Here is a 16,424-nt window from a genome sequence, read left to right on the forward strand (position 1 = left end):
CAGCATCCGGCCCGGGGATGGCGGGAGGGGCTGTGAGGGGCCTGGGGTGGGTTGACAGAGAAGCAGACAGGACCAATCACAGACAGCCAGGCAAGAGGCAGAGACCTGGGATGAGTCGAGAAAGACAGATGGAAGAGGCAGGAGGAAAGACCGCGAGAGATGCTGCCGGAGAGGGAGGCACAACACGTGGGAGCGGTGCACGCCCAGAGATGGACAGAGACACCCAGGGAGAGTCACAGGAGGCGAAGATTCAGAAAGAAAAAATTTCCTTTCCTCACTGACCTTTGAAACGTTGTTTGCTGGGAACTTGCTGTTCTTAAGAATAACACGCCTTCCTACGCACAACGCACTTGCAGTCTGCAAGGCACCTTCCCATCCATTATGTTCCCTCCTCCTTAGCCCTCCCCAGACTCCCCAGCTGTAGAGGAGTATTCTAGAATGTTCATCCCCTAAAAGCACTGCCCGGTACTGAGACAGGCCACTTGATTAACCCAAATCGTCAGGTAACAAGCATTTATCTAAATTCTCTCTCCTTGGCCCTATTTTCAGCCTCTCCCCTCTCTTGAATTGCGCACATGGTGAGGTGCAAAGAGCACTGAAGGAGAAGCCACTTCCACCATTGGAGCCTCAGTTTCCCCCTCTGCCCAGTGGAATGTGGCAACCCGGAAGAATCTGGTGCAGCCCCGCTGAGTTAACCCGAGCTCTGTGCACATGAGAGAAATTGTCATGACCCACAGTGAAAGGACACCTCATTTGCATGTGCTCTGTGCGGCTTGGGGTAATGTCCCTGGACTGAAGTGTCTGCTCCAAACCTCATCCTCCCACAAAGTCAGCGCGGGCAGGCGGGGTTCCCTTCTGTTTTCAAAAATAAGAAATCTGTCCCCTGCTCCTGCTCCCAAAGCCTCTGGGGCTGCCCCAGGCATTGCTCCTTGGTGTGGCTGAAATTTGCATCCAGTCTCCTGGGCTCGCTGATCTCTGACCGGAGGGGAAGGTAAATGGAAAGGCAGCCGGGCTTCCTGGCGTGTTTGCCCTCTGCAGCGCTTAACATTTACACACGCAGCGGGGAGGTGGCAGCCTTAGAGCCGGGCATACCAGGCAAGGGGGAGAGCTAGTCTGTGGCTGGGCCGGGTCAGAGGATGTACGGGGGTGTGCAGGTGGGCAAACATCCCTGCCACCTCCCAGGACCGGCAACAAGCCCTGGGGAGCCTGGGGAGGTGGGCAGGGGCCCTGGTGAGGACTGTGTGCCTGGGCCCTTCCACCCACAGGGCCAGCCCTGGTGCAGGACGAGTGGGCACAGTGCCAAATGAAAATTCGGGGACTCTTAGTCAAAAATTATTAAGAATCTCAAGGACTTCACGATGGTGACAGCAGAGCACTAAACCAAGCCTGGGGACCTTGTGAGCGTGGAGCCCTGCATGACTGTGCAGGTTATAGGCCCGTGAAGCTGGCAACAGGCAAGGGGCCATGACAGATGAGTTTACAGAGGCCGGGGAGGTGCCTCAGGGGGATGGCGCAGGGACTAGGAATGCAGTGTGCTCTAGTGGACAAGAGCTGGACATAAAATCAAGGGGATCCTAACCGCTGGGCCCTGTCAGTTGGCCCCTCTGAGCCTCGGTCAGGGCCACAGCTTATTGGCCTGGTTAACTGATATACAAAAGGCAGTAACAGTACTTGGCACACAGTAAATGATGATTATTGTCCTTTTTGTTTTAATTACTAACAACTCTGAACAAGATAAAACACACACAGCCCCTCCCCAGCCCCCCTTCGGAGAGGTCAGTGATGTAGTGACCGGGCCACATGGCCACCAGACGACTCCACGGTAGAAAAGTCATCCATCTGCCGGGGGATTTTTCTAGAGTTTGAATTACATTAGACCTCAGCCAACATGAGGGATGATGTAAGACACTAGCCAGAAGGACTCCACACTGCAGGACAGAAGACAGAGCCCACGCGGGCCATTCAGTGTTCACTTGTTTAGCAAATACTAAGTGAGCACCAGACACTGCTTGAGACACGACTGAGAAGCAGCCCCCGGCCCCCTGCAATGGAACTCACAGTCTGGTCTTCACCACAGCAAAGCCCAAACCTTGCTTTAATAAAGTAACAGTAATGATTGCAACCGTGTGACGTTTTGCTACGTGCCACACGATGCAAAGTGCTTGATTTGCATTCTTATCTTTATCCTCACAGCACTCCAGAGAGGTAGCTACTCTTGACTAACCACACGTGACAAATGGAGAAATTGAGGCTGAGAGAGGTTATGTCACTTGGCCGAGGTCACATGACTAAGTGGCATTCATTCATTGAACACCTACATGTCCAGCACTCCCTCTGTGTGGGCTCTGTGCCTAAGCACAGAAACCATGGCTGGCCAGACAGACTTGCTTTCATTGGAGGGGGAAGATAGACAACGAACAGGAAGAGAATAAACAAAACAAGACCATTACAGCTTTAGGTAAAGCACAAAATGGGGAAGCATGCTAAAGTAAAGAATAGCAAGAGGTCTATTTTGAATGGGACCTAGATGGTGCCTAGCACATAGTAGGCACACAATAAATATTTGCTGACTGACTAAATGAAAAAGGAGGTCACGTGGTATCATTTTTGCTGACACCTGACAAATGACAAAGAGCTACTCAAGCAAGGAGCAGCCACTCCAGGTAGAGTGAACAGCAGATGCAAAGGCCCCGTGGTGGGAAGAGCTTGGCATGATGGAGGAACTGAAGGGAGGCCAGTGCGGCTGGGCACAGAAAGTGAGGTAGGGAGCAGCATGTGGTGAGGTCTAGAGAGGCAGGCAGGGGTCAGAGCCCTGGAGGCCACCAGGCAGAGAGAAGCCAATGAGGGAGAACAGCACGGTGATACAAGTTGTTTGCCAGCTCCTCCCATTGGTAGGCAGAATCTATTGCCCTTCCCCTCAAATCTGGCCCTTGATCTATTTTGACGAAAAGAATGTAGCAGAAGTGATGCTGTAATTTCCACAGCTGGGCCCTCAGAGATTGGCAGCTTCCACATTCCCCACTTTGAATGCCTGCTATTGACACCCAGCTGCCCAGCTGCAAGAAGCCCACAGCTAATGGAGAGATGTATGGAGAACTGAGGATTTCTAGGCAACAATGCCAGCTGAGCTTCCAACTGCCAGTGAGGTTGAACCTCAGATGACCCCCACCCAGTGAACACCACATGGAGCAGAAGAACCATCCAGCTGAGCCCTGTCAACCCATGGACCCTTGAAAGATAAATGGCTGTTGTTTAAAGCCACTAAGTTTTGGGGTGGTTTGTTACACAGCAATAGGTAACTGAAATAGCAAGAACAGACTGAAGGAGGCAAAAGCAGATGCAGAGACAGGCTTCAAACACAGGACTCAGTAACTTGAAGACCCTTCCCCTATCCACCTTGCTACGTAACACCAAAGTCTCTCTGATTGCTGGTGCCTTGGTTTGACTCACCTGCCTGCCAGTCTCAGAGCCCATTCTCCTGCCAGCTCTGACTCTGGTCAGCCATCTCCTGGTCCTGATCTTTCCCTGGGATTTGGAGGCTAAAGACCCTTCCCTTGCTCACTTTATGGCTTTCAGGTAAGTCACTTCACTTCTCTGTGCCCTGCGCAGCTGAGGCCTACTAGGCCAGAGGGCACATGAGGATTCCTGTCCAGCTTGCCTCCACTGCCCTGCATGCCTCTTTGGTCCTGGCCCCAGAGTCAGTGCTGGCCTTCGGGGAGAGCTTCCTCCCTCCCACCAGACCTAGGGAGCAGGCCGCCGCCCCGCTACCTCTCCCCTGCACTCAGACGTGACTCACTGACCTTTACGAGCCTGAGACTTGATGGGCCTGGTGTTTTATTAACCTAATAAAAAGGCAGCCGATTCAGGGGCTTAACATTTCTGGAGAGAGGAAGGCTCTGTCCCCCGGGCATCGGGAGGAAGAAATACTGTCTTGGGCTGAGCTCCCCAGCACCGTTCTCTGGGACTTCGTACAGGGAGGCAAAGAGCAATTCATTGTATTCCCCATCAAACAGCAGCAGCAAGCCACAAAGCTTAATTTAATTTTGTAATCAGTGGAAGCGCAGGCAGAGGAAGACTGCTCACTGTTTTTTCCACTTTGCTTTTTAATAGGATATCTGACAGCACACATAATACAGTGGCTTTATGCAGTAAAGGACGTGCATGCACATGCACACACACACACGCATGGCAAGGCAGCTGCAGGGGAGTGGAAAGAATCTGGGATTTGGAGGCTAAAGACGCTCTCCCTTGCTCACTTTATGGCTTTCAGGTGAGTCACTTCACTTCTCTGTGCCTCTTTAGCTATCAAGGGTATTTTCGGATTTAGTGAAAATAGTAGCTAATATTTATTGTGGGCTTAATACAAGTGCCAGCGAATGTGCAAAGTGTCTCATTGAATCTTCATAACAAGCCTACAAGGTAGTTACTGTTATTATGTCATTGGTAGAGGAGATATCGAAGGCACAGAATGGTTAGGTAACTTGCCCAAGGACACACAGCTAGTAAGTGGCAGAGCTGCATATCAAGAGGGCTTGTAGTTGCAAGCAGCAGAGGCTGTTTAAGCAGAAGAGATGGTCATTGAGAGGGTGGTGAGTGGCCAGAGAACCCAGCTTGAGGCTGAGCTTCCAAAACCACAGCACAGAACAGGCCTGGTGAGGAAGCCTCCTCCACCGGGAACTTGCCTTTTGTGCAGCTGCTCTCAGCTCCAGCACTGATGCAACTTATGCCCCAGGAATTCCACCTCGTACCCCTGCCAGAGCCAGCAGGCTCCACTGCCCTGCTCAATAGCAGAATGCATTCCATGGGCACCTCCTTCTAGAGAGAGTCCTGACAGGTGGGCGGCCTGGCCTGGCTGGTGGAGCCCAAGTCATCTCCAGCAGCCTGGCTGGAAAGGGGGCTGGGACAGCGAGAGTTCTGGGTTCTCTCTTGGGAACACAGAATGCATGGGCCCAAAAGATTTCCAAACCTATGAGGATGTCAGAGGTGCTTACAGCCAAAAGCAAAGCCAATGCCCTATCCCCACTGGGATTCACACCAGGCAGTCTGACCTAGAGCCTGCTTGCCTGGATCAGGTGAGATGATGGTGTGGAAGAGCTCTGTCCAATACAAAGGCCTTTTGGGGGCTGGGGGTGCTTTACCCCCCCAATGTGGGGGGAGCTGAGAAACTCAAGTGAGCCGTCAATAAGTGACCCGAGTCTTACCAAATGGAGTGATTTGCATTCAGATTGCCATCAAATCCAGTAAGACTGGGCTCAGTTGGTTCACAGTTAGTGATAACATGGACAGGACTAGGAGGGAAACACTTTTAGCACCAGCCACGAAGATGTCTGTGTCCTAAAAGCCTTGTCCCTTGGGGGCCCCACCCCTGGCCTGCCACCAATCACACTGAACTACTCACCACCTCCTGTTCTTTCTCACCTCATTGTTTTGCCACCTGATTTTCTCCTGCCCAGAAACACCTCTCCTTTCTCTCGTGCATTTTCAAAATAAAAATAAGAATAGTATATGTGTATACATATACATGCATTTTAATATATATGCTTTCTATACATACGTATATACTTTTAAATTTTTTCCTATGGTCTGCTCTAAATGTTTTACATATGGGAGCTCATCTAATCCTTGTGACAATCTTATCACCATTTTAAAGGTAAGGAAATCCAGAAACAGAGAGGTTGAGTAACTTGCTTGATGATGCACAGCCAATAAATGGAAGTGCTGGGCTTTGAGGCTAGTCGCCCTGGCTCCAGAAGCCATGCTTGCCACCACCATGCTACACAGCCATTCAAACATCACCTCCTCTGGAAGACTTTCCAAAAGGGATTCATGCGAAGTCCAACCTTCCTACCTCTGGGATCCCATAGAGCCCAGCCTCCCCTGCTGTTCCAGTGGGATCATGTGCTTTCAATGATCCGCTTGCAGGCTCTGCCTCCCCACTAGACTATGGGGAGTCTGAGTGTGTGTCATCTGCCACTTCCTCTTTGAGTCCCCAGTGCCTCACCCAGCCTGATGCAGAGATATTCGATGCTTGATGAATGAATGAATGAGTTTGTTGAGTAAATACACAGCGTGAAAACAAATTGTGGCAAGAAGGCTGAAATTATTGAGGGGAAACATTGTTTCAAGATGCTCTTGTTTCCTAACCCCCCTGACATCTGGACACTCACTCTTTGGAGTGGGAGGAGTCTGCAGAAGTATTTGCCAGGTGACATTGCTGGCCTGGCTGCATGGAGCAGGTGCCCGTAACAGCAATCACGTGGTGATTCTTTCAAACTGTTAGGTAATTGGGAACTTTTCATTAATTAAGCCCAGTGACCCTCCTTATTGATTAGGAAGGAAGGAAAAAAGGAGCGAAGAAATATTAGCCTTTTTAAAGAGCTCACTTTGATATGTTTCTTTTTTTTAAAGCAGTGTTTTCCCAAATACCATCTATGGACCAGTGGCATCGGAACAACTGTGGAGTTTTGTTTTAACTGCAGATTCGTGAGCTCCTTGCCATGGAAGTTTGGTTTAGTTGGACTAAGGCGGGGCCGGGCACCTGCCTTCGCAGGTGATCCCTGGGGAGTTCCCCTGCGCAGCTAGGGTTGGGAACCAGTGCTTTCGATCACATTTTCCACCAGAATGCTGTGAGGAGAGCACCCTCAGTCCCTCTACAGGGGACACTGGAGAAGTTAGATGCTTTCCCAAGGTTAGCAACTCGTAGGTAGCAGTCCTGGGGCTGCAGCTGAGGTCTGCTTGATGAGAGAGACAGAGGGAGATCTTTAAGAGAGTGGAATGCCAGTATGAAAGAAGCAAGAAAAAAGACTGGAAAAACAAGAGATGGCACCTCCTCTCCTCCTTCCCCAGCTGTGTGTCTGCTGCCTCCCCTGCGTCAGGCTCCCAGCCCCCAGCTCCCATGTCTGCTCTTGTCCTTGGCAGATGACCTGCCCCAGCTGTGCTCTGAGTTCGGGAGCCTGCTCTCCTGCTGTCTGACACCTGGCTGGCAGCCTGCCCCCAACCCTAGCTTCAGTTTTCACCCTCCCCCCCATATCACCTGACTCATAGCAGCATATATACGGCAGAGTCTAAGACTGCCCAGAGCCTCGCCCCCTAGCCCAGAGAGCCCCCCTGTTCAGAGTGAGCAGAGCGATTTACCAGGGCAGAAGGGGCATACGGTACAAAATGTAAAACTAACAAGTGTTCACAAAGTGCCTACTATGACTCTCCCAGAGAGAGACAGAAGAGAAGGTTCCTGCCCTGGGAATTACTGTCTTGCTGAGAATTTAAGGCACTCTCAGAAAAACAGAGAAAAACCCTCGTGATCCAAGACAGTGTCCTGTGACTCAAAGGAACACTCAGACTGTGGGAAGGTCACAGCTGGGACCATCCCTACAAGCAGAGGAGCCATGGAAGCTGGAGGAGGTTCCATCTGGAATGTCTGCGACTTCAGTGGTTGCCGTGTGGGGTGGCAGCTGGGGGGTCCCAAACCAGGAAAGCAGGCTGAGTAACAAGAACGGTTCATACTCACAGCACCTACGGGGGCCAGGCACTACCCTAGGCTCCTTCCATGTGTCACCTTCTCATTTAATCCTCACCTCAATCCTACGACAGAGACACCTATGAGGCAGGCCATTTGACATAAGAGGAAACCTAGGAGCACAGAGGGAAGGAACTGTCCAAGGTTGCACAGCTAAAGCAGCCAACCTGGGACTTGAACTTGGCCCATCTGGCTGCAGTATCTGTGTGCCTGACCACATGCTATGTTTACTCTCCAAGGGGAAAGGCCCAAGAGGTAGGGTAGTCCAGCATGGGTTTGGAACGGGTTCAGGTTCCACTGTGGCTGCTACCTGAAGGGTGACCAGGAGGGACAGGACCTGAGGCTGACCCTCCAGCTCAGGCCTGAGCAGAGCCGGCCTTGGGTGCTGACGTCGGGTTGAGAGTGTGGATTCTTCTGCAGACGGGAGGGAGCTATTGGGGGTTTCTGAGCCAGGCTGTGGGGTCATCCTATACTTGAGGGAGAGAATCTGACCTGAGGGTGCTCGGTACGGACAAAGATGCAGGACATTTCTGCAAAGCAGGGGCTGGGGTAAGGGCCTGCAGCCAGGGGCTGGGAGGGATGTAAAAAACAAAAACAAAAACAGAGAGGAGGGGGCACTCCTGGAACAGCCCCATCCACCCTGCCCCTGGGCTACAGGGCGCACTCCCTGCCGCTGGCCAGCAGTGTGGCTCTGGGCAACCGGCTGTGCCCCTCCGGCCATCTGTAGAAGGAAAGGAGACTGCAGGGATCACATGAGGCCAGGGTTGTCACGACTGAGCCTGGCAAACCATAACTCACTGTCCAAATAGGAGATGTCACTTCCGTTCCCGATGTCATTTCCTCCCCCTTCACCTGTCCGGTTGCTGATCTCCCTTCCATCTGTTTTGAACCTCCCTGTGGGCTTTTCCCGGAATTTTTGTAGCAGGTGACCTTGCGTCTTTCTTGGATGTAGGCAGGATCATAAATAATAGAGAAATGAACGAATGCACTCTCAACCCGTGCCTTTGCATTTCTGCCTGGCCTCTGCCTCTGGCCGCAGGCCCATGTGTATCCTCAGCTGCAGCCGCTGCCCACTCCCCTGCTTTGGTCCGGTGGCCAGCCCAGACCCCAGACCCCTTCGTGGAGTGCTAGCTAGTGCCACAAGGAGTCCCAGAGGCTCTCAGCCACTCCCTGCTGCCTGGCATGTCTGTGTCTGCCCCACACATCCCGCCTTCCCAGATGAGAGCCCACAAGAGACACTGGAGGGAGGACCCTGGGGTGCAGGGTCACTAATAGCCCTCCCTGGGAGGCCCTGGGGGACCCGAGGAGGCCAGGCTCAGCCCAGGTGTGGGCTTGGAGGCCTGAAAGGCAAAACACGAGCCAGTGGCCAAAGCAAGGGAGCCAGAAAAGTGTTTTACTGCGTTTTTCAACACAGACACTCAGGGGCAGATATTTCAGAGGGCAGCGGGAGATACAGATTGGAGGTTGGGAAAGATTTTCAGCTGGAGGTGCAGGCTTACGGCTCATCTCCGCAGAGGTAGAATGCTTCTGCTATTCTGGTCTCTGCTGACTTGACTACTGTTGGAAGTGAGCTGTTGCTAAACATACATTGTGATACAAATAATCTTAACTATGTCACATAGTACATTCATTCATTGACAAGCACTAACCGAGTGCCTGCTGTGTGCCAGGCACTGTGCTAGGCACCAGGGCTGCAGGGGTGAATAAAACAGATGCAGTCACCACCCCCTGGCACGTACAGTCTGGGGGTGGGTGCAATTATGCAAATACTGGCTGCACGACTGTTTTAGAGACCCACGAGGAGAGGAAGGATATGGTGCTCTATCTGAGGGACCTAACCTGGTCTGGGGCAAAGGAAGGCTTCCCTGATGAAGTTGGCCCGGTGAGGAAGGAGGGGAAAGCAGGCCAGCAGAGGGAACGGCACCTGCGAGGCCCTCAGGCGGGGAGGCACACGAGGAGAGCAGCAATGGCCCCGGGCTCCCGTGGCTGCCGGGCACTGCCAGGGAGAGGGCCGAGACGAGAGCTGAGCGGTGCTCTGGGTCACATCATGCAGGATCTTACAGGCCACGAGGAAGATTCTAGATTTCATGGCAGAAGCACTGGGGAGCCGTTGAGGGGTCTTGACAAGGGGCGACACAGTCAGATCTGTGCCTTAGCGACCCCGCTGGAGAATGGAGAAGAAACTTGGGGGAGGGGATGGGAGGAGACCTGAGGACAGACACACCTTGGTCTGATCCCTGATCCAGATAAATTTGTGTTTGATTCACTCAACAAACATGCCCCCTACGCCTGCCCTGTGCCTCCTACTCTCCCTTCACTTGTCTGTTTCAGGGAAAGGCAGCACGTCTGTCCAGTGGCCCAAACCAGAAGAGCGGAGTCCCCATGACTCGATCCCCTCTCTCACCCCACCTTCCATCTACCTCCACCCCTTCTACCCTCTCTCCACCCTCTGCCCTCACTCCAGGCAGGCCCCCTTCTCTTCCTTCTCGGCCCCCGAGGGGTCTCCCTGTCCTCAGGCTGCCCCACTCCGATCCACCCCCACACCAGGGGGACTCAAGGACATCCCTCACACACCCCTTGTCCTCGTGCCCTAAGGAGGTCACAAGGTGCATCATCATTGCCTACCCCCAGGGTCTTGTCTCCCGCTCCCCTCTGCCCTCCTGTCCTACCCCACGCCCACCGCCACTCCTCTGTGATGCTGAACCAGCGCTGAGCTCTTCCAACCAATGTGCTCTTCCTCGCCTCCCAGCCTTCGCACATGCTGTTCCCTCTGCCTGGGGTGCTGTTTCCACTCCCCCTTCTCTGGCCAGATCCTCATATTTCAGGTCTCTGCTAATGCCACTCATTCATTCCTTCATTAATTTGACACATAGTCATTGACCGTTAAAATGTGCAAAGCACTGTGATGGGCACTGGGGTCCAGTGTGAACATATGGACACTCTCTGCCCTCACTGAGCGTCCAGCCTGACCCTGGGCTTAGAGCTGGATAGCTGCCACAGGCTTCCATGGCTCCCATCTCTCTGCAGGATGGAAATTATAGTTCATTGGCACTGTGAGTCATCTCCCCTTCTGGTCTGCAAGTCCCACAGGACAGGGCTCAAAGTACAGTACTTGGCACATAGTAGGTCTTCATGTGCTGCATATACAGAGCTGAATAAGATGCAGTCCCTTCCCTGTATGGTTAGAGAACCAACCACACCTATGCAGCTGGGCCATGGAGATCGTTGCTGCCAGCATCACAGACCCCAGGTGTGGCCTTTTCTGCCCAGACTCATCACCCAGGACACTGCACCATCTTTGCATCCCAGCAGCCCCCAAGCCCACCACCCACTGATGCAGAGCCAAAGTCCCAGGAGACCCACTTCCCTCCCAGGCTAGCGGGGGACACTGCCACCCTGGAAGCCCTACCTTTCTATGCAAAATGTTAATTAGGAAAAAGTGCCGATTAGCACAAATGTTCATCCACCTAAACTTGCATTCCATCGCCAGCAGCTGGGACAGGTGACACACAGCCCTCCTGCCTGGCCCTCACCCACCTCCTTTCCCCTCATACCCTGTGGAACTTGGGGGAGGGAACCGTTCAGTGCCCACTGTCGAAAGAGAACAGAAGAGAAAATGTGCCCTTCCAGGGAGAGGAGACATGTGTTCATTTGCCAAACACGAGACCGCCTTTATTCCTGTTCCAGCCCCACACTGTGTCCGTCGCATCACGGGACACGGGTGTGCTGTGCCAGAGATGGACTCCATGACTTTTTGATGTCTGCTTATGAAGTGTCACGCCTGCTCCCTGCCCCTGCGCCTCTGCTTCTCATGGCTGGGGCCGCTTGGAAACTGCTTAGCCATTCCCCCATCAAGTCCTGTCCCCAGTCCTGCCCTAGGCGGAGGTTCCAGGAGACCCAGTAGAGCCCACTGGGCTCTCATGGACAAGCTCAAACTCCCTAAGCCTCAGTTTCTGCTTCTGCAAACAGAAATGAGATTCCCCACCGGGTGGGGTCTGCCAGGCACTCAATGGGAGCAGGTTTGGACAGGTTCAGGACACATCAGTGAGCGTCTGCGTCCTTCCTGTGCCCTTCACCTGCCCCTGCTCGTGCTGGGTTCTGCCCCTGCAAGTTCAGGCCCACCCAGATACCAACCCTGTCTTCAGAAGGAAGAGTGGCAGGATTATGCCTCATCCTGGGACTCCTGCGGGCAGCCCTAAGTCTCTTCCCATGCCAGCCTGGCCCAGCCTGGCAGCCCAAAGCTGGTCCCTGGAGCCTTCACAGTCCCTAAGCCAGAAGCCTCCCATCACCCCCCCCCCCAATGGCCTGCCCCTGGGCCAGAGCCCCCACTGCCCCACACAGGTGGCCCCAGCCTGCCTTCCACCCCACCACTGGCCAGTCAACTCTGCTGGGCATCTGCCTTGCCGCCCAGCCTTACACCTGCCTAAAGCTTCCCACTGTGGTCCCTGGTGGGGTCTTAGTTCCTGCCAGGCTCCTACGGCTGTCCTCTGTCCCCTTACCCTGGGTTCTGTCTCTGGAAAGGAGAGCTGCCTGGAGGGTGGGGGAATAGCAGAGTACGCAGCTTATGAATCAGTGACTCGAATTCCAAGTCTAGCTCCACCCTTAGTAACCATGTGGCCTCGAGCAGGTCATTTCATTTCCATGCTTTACAGGGTTGACAGGGTAATTAAATATGATAATACACATATGGTGCTTGTCCCAGCGCCTCGTACATAGTGCCTCAATGGTAGCTAACACGTCTGTGTTCTAAGCGTTTTGCACGTTAACTCATTTAATTCATAACCACCCTATGAAATAGGTGCAGATATACTCCCGTTTTACAGACAGTGAAACCAGGCACAGAGAGGTTACATAATTTGCCCAAAGCTACACAGCTAGCAAGCCGCAAAGCCGCATATTTAGACCAAGGGAGGTGGCTTGAGCGTCTGTGCTCGGAACCACCACACGGCATCTGTCCTGACGGAGGGAGCTGCTGTTTCCACTTTGGTTATTGCTTTTATGGTCAGATGTCCTAACACCGGGGCTGTGTGCCAGGCCTCTACATTGCGCTGCCTCCTGGAGTCCCTCACTGGCTCACCCACCCCTCGCACCCCAGCCCACCCCGCGGGTCAGGACCCTGCGGCTGAGGCCTGCACATCTGCACGCGAGGGAGAGCCGTGCCTGCCCTCCGTTCCTCCCTGTGCCTGCGAGTGCAGATGCGGGAGCAACAGGGAGTGAGCCAGAGAGGCCGACGGAGAAAAAGTCAGAGACAAAGAGTTGTCGCTGCCAAGTCCCTTTCATCTGAGAGAGAGAGAGAGAGAGAGAGAGAGAAGCTCCATGGTGGGCGGGAGAGGGTCCATGTGAGCACGTGTGTGAGAAGAAGTGTGAATTTCAGAAGGTGAGTAGGAGACAGGCGCCTCCTTGGGTGAGAGCGTGTGCGTGTGTGTGTGTGTGTGTGTGCGCGCGCGCGCCTGCATGACTGAGCACGGAACTCTGAGTGTGCATCTGCAAGCACATTGGACCATCAGCTGTGATCGTCCCACCCCAGGACAAATGGCATAAACAAGGCTGAGCTTCAAACAGGCCTTCTGATGACTTTGGTGGCAGGGAGGACAGGAGGAGGTGGGGAGGGAGGGCGGGAGGATGCTGGAAGGAGAAGAAAAGGCAGCGAGCTCACACGCTGGGGGAGCCGGCAAGTTGGATGCCGTCCACCACCAAACCCTCCTGAAAGCCGTCCCATCCAGCAGAGTAACGATCACAGAGCAAGAGCCAGGGCCTGTCCCAGGGGCGCAGGGCTCCGCTCACAGGCACTGATATTTTATTGATTATATAACAGCCTGGAGGCGATTGCAGTTGGGGCCGTGAAAAAGCAATTTTCCTCCCCTTCTTCCGTGTTCCTGCCGGCGCTCCCCACTGAGCTGAGCCAGCTCTGCAAGGGCAGCCAGGGTGTGCTCAGGTCACTCTGCCAGTACAGCAGGAGTCCCTGTGCTCTGTGACCCTCCTCAGATTCACCGGGCTCTGGGTCCTACTCTGGAGGCACATTATTGGAGGGACAGACACACGGCTTAGGCCAAGAGAGAATGACAGGGGCCAGGTCAGCCCTCTCCTCCCTGCCTGGCCCAAGCCATGAAGCTGGACATGGTTCCCGCTGGCCTTTCAGTTTGGGACAGGAATGGGGAGGGCAAGTCTGGGCACACCAGGAACGGAAGGCCAGGGCCATGAGGGCAGGGGACTCACGTCTGACTCTGAAGCCAACATAAGCCACTGTCATGTCTTGGGGGCGGTGGTTATTTAACTCGGCCTTCACTTTCCTCACTCATAAAATGGGCATGATCTCTCTTGGGACAATTGGGAGGCATCACTTATCCATCCCCCGGCACAGTGGTGCATTAGAAGTGAAGGAAACACTTCAAGTTCAGCCGAGGCTTGCCAAGAAGTAGACACGTATTGGCTCCCGATTCCACTTTAATGAGCACCGGAGTTGAGGAAGGTGAGGAGGAGGGGCCGGCGCCTGGCACATGACAGGTGCTCCGTGAGTATCTGTGGAGCAACCTGCTGAGAAAACTGAGCCGCACACAGGTTCTAGAGGGAGCAGAGCATGGCCAAGGGCACAGGCCTGGGAAGGGCACAGGCCACACAGGGTCATGAAAGGCCAGGAACCGGGGCAGATTCGCACAGAGATATCCTTTAAAAGGACTCGTGAAGCGAGTGGGAGTTTGCTGGATGCAGGGGAGGGAGTGGACACAGAATTCCAGGCGGGAGAAAGCGTGCCCTTGACACAGGCATCAGGGATGATCTGCTAGCACAACCAGCAAGAACAAGCCCTGTGGACTGTCCATCATGTGTCAGACGTTGTTCTAAGTGCTGTTCACAAATCCACTCATTTTTACCCTTTGGGTGTATAATCCCACTTGCCCCATTTTACAGATGAGGAAACTGAGACACAGAGAGTAGAGATCACTGGACTCTGAGCACGCAGAGCTGAAAAGGCATGGCCTATTCAGCTAGGTCTCTGGCCGGGCTGGTGCTGTGGCCAGTGGGGAGAGATTGGTTTTACCTCTGAATCAAACGCGTGGGTGGTTCCTGCAGGGGGTGGATGGTAGGAGTCAGAGCTGGAGGCAGCTTCGAGGGGCGTCTTTTTTTTGCAACATCTTTTCTAAAATTTATTTTTAAATTGACACATAATAACTGTACATATTTATGGGGCACATAGTGATGTGTCAATACATATAATGTATAGTGATCAAATCAGGGTAATTAGTGTATTCATTATCTCAAACATTTATCATTTCTTTGTGTTGGGGACATTCAATATCCTCCTTCTAGCTATTTGAAAATATGTAGCATTGTTAACTATAGTCATCCCACAGGGCCATGCAACACTAGAACTTATTCCTCCTATCTACCTCGCAATTTTGTATCCTTTAACAAGTCTCTCCCCTCTTCCCAGCCTCTAGTAACTTCTGTTCTGCTTTTTACTTCCATAAGATCAACATTTTTTAAGCTTCCACATATGACTGGAACATGCAGTGTTTAACCTTCTGTTTCTGGATCATCTTACTTAATATAATGTCCTCCAGTTCCATCCATGTTGCCGCAAATAGCAGGGTTTCATTCTTTTTTATGGCTGAGTAGTATTCCATTGTGCATATGTACCACATTTTGTTTATCCATTCATCTGTTGTTGGACACTGGGGTTGATTCTGTATCTTGACTATTGCAAACAGTGCTGTGATAAACATGGGGGTGCAGATATCTCTTCCTTATACTGATTTCCTACTTTTCAACAGAAATCTCAGGCTTTGAAAGCATTTGCATGTCAATAATACATTCCTCCAAGGCACTTTCACTCCCATTAATGCAGCACCAGTTCCAGGAGCACAAGTTATAATGCCCATTGCAAAGATGAGGACACTGAGGCTCTGGGAGCTCCAGTGGGTGTCACATAACTGACATCTGGCAGAGACCAGACTCAAACCCATGTCCCCTCTCTCCAAATTCTCTGGTCTACATGAGCTATCTCTCTAACCTCAGCTAAGCCCTCTTGCAGGTACTGACTTTCTGATGCATCAAACACATGGTAAATTCTCAATAAATACATATAGAATGAATGAATGAATGAGTAAATAAATGAATGAAGCTGAATCATGGGGTTTTAGTCCCCTCTGGCTCTAGAGGGCACTTAGGTCATATTGCAAAAAGGAAAACAGACAAAAGCCCTTTCACTTTTTCTCCATCAATGCAAGGATTGGAGACAGGGTAGTCAGGGTCATGAGAGGTGGGGGCAGAGAAGAAAGCAGGGGTCCCCTTCCTGGTGACTGGACTCAGGGCCCTGTGTCAGGTTAGATCTATCACCTCCTCTAACTCCCCTAGCCCTGCTCTGTCGCCTGGGCTAGCATGCAGTGGCATCATGACAGCTTACTGCAACCTCAAACACCTGGGCGTAGAGTAAAGCCAGCCCAGACTGTGGGAAGGACCAAGGAGAGCTGCTCCGATAAAGTACTGGGCAGCTCTGAAGATGGGTCCTCGGAATAAGGCAAATCTATTAGGGAGTGAACGCACAAATCAGAGGTTTGGGGCAATCTCACTCCTCCAGGCTGCTGTTCTGGAGGAAGCCAGTGCTGACTCGGAAACCCATCCCTTCTCTGATATCATATGAAGGAAATATGGAAGTGCTTTTTCCAAAGTATTTTTAAAATAAGATTATATATATATATATACACACACACACACACACACATACACACACACACACACACACACACAGAGTGAATATGACAGATGGATAGGGTATTCAGTGGAGTATTTTTAATCCTGGAGTCAGGATTATGTAATGATGGGAAGAGAAAAGCTAAGGCAGGTGGTGAGTCATCTGGAGTGAAGAGGGGAAGCAAGTTGCACCCAAACCCCTCTTCCTGCTCTGCCAGCA

This window comes from Eulemur rufifrons, chromosome 8, assembly GCF_041146395.1.
Source record: "Eulemur rufifrons isolate Redbay chromosome 8, OSU_ERuf_1, whole genome shotgun sequence".
In the NCBI taxonomy this organism is placed as follows: Eukaryota; Metazoa; Chordata; class Mammalia; order Primates; family Lemuridae; genus Eulemur; species Eulemur rufifrons.